Here is a 799-nt window from a genome sequence, read left to right as displayed (position 1 = left end):
CCGATTAATTTCTGATTATTAAAGATTTATTAAAAAAATCATAGACCTTTTACTCATAGACCGGCCCATCCTATACTAAATACATTGATAGTCGCATGCCAACATAGCGCAGTGATGCAGCCCATTTATGCATCAGTGCTACCATAAAATCTTGCATTCGGTGTATTAAAAAATAACAGTATTACATAAACGTGCCAAAAAACTCAAAAACGATACGAGATAATATTATATTATAACGATTATTTTTTTACCGTATCAGAGTAACTCAGTAACCGAAAAGCGCCACCTATCATGACACGGCGGAAACGTGAAGAGGGCCAGTCTATGAAAAAAATAGTCTGAAATAATTTATTTATTCATGTTTAAATTGTAATTATTTCATGAAAATAGAAGGTATTATGAAAAGTTAAAAAAAATAATTACAAAGATATAATACAATAATTAGGGAACGGATTTTATTGTAAATACATATTTTTATTGAAATGAGGTATTTTAACTCCGATAAAAAATGTATACGATTTAAATCATTCTAATTAAAATAAACCCAAATTTATTTTAAATATTTTTACATATTTTGGTATAAATACATATTTTTATATATTTAGTAAATAAGTACATATTTTAGTACTTATTTTAGTGATTTTCAATTTTTGGCGACATTAAACATTATCTGTTTCGTCTAAATTAACAAGATTAGTAATTTTTGACGACCACCAAATATTATCGTTATCTAAATGGCATTTACGTACTTATTTCTGGCACGTGGCATGCCACTATATAGATTAGAACTAGTTCAGTA

At 27.3% G+C, this 799-nt stretch overlaps 1 protein-coding gene across 2 annotated transcripts in view; it reads right to left on the bottom strand.

Moving 5' to 3' along the window:
- The window catches only part of LOC100188938 (dolichyl-diphosphooligosaccharide--protein glycosyltransferase subunit 4), an 11,795-nt gene that overhangs the window by 8,252 nt on the left and 2,744 nt on the right, over positions 1-799 (bottom strand).

The sequence above is a fragment of the Acyrthosiphon pisum genome, chromosome A1, assembly GCF_005508785.2.
Source record: "Acyrthosiphon pisum isolate AL4f chromosome A1, pea_aphid_22Mar2018_4r6ur, whole genome shotgun sequence".
NCBI classification, from domain to species: domain Eukaryota; kingdom Metazoa; phylum Arthropoda; class Insecta; order Hemiptera; family Aphididae; genus Acyrthosiphon; species Acyrthosiphon pisum.
Note: the sequence above shows the minus strand (reverse complement) of the source record. Positions and strands in the feature narration are given on the sequence as shown.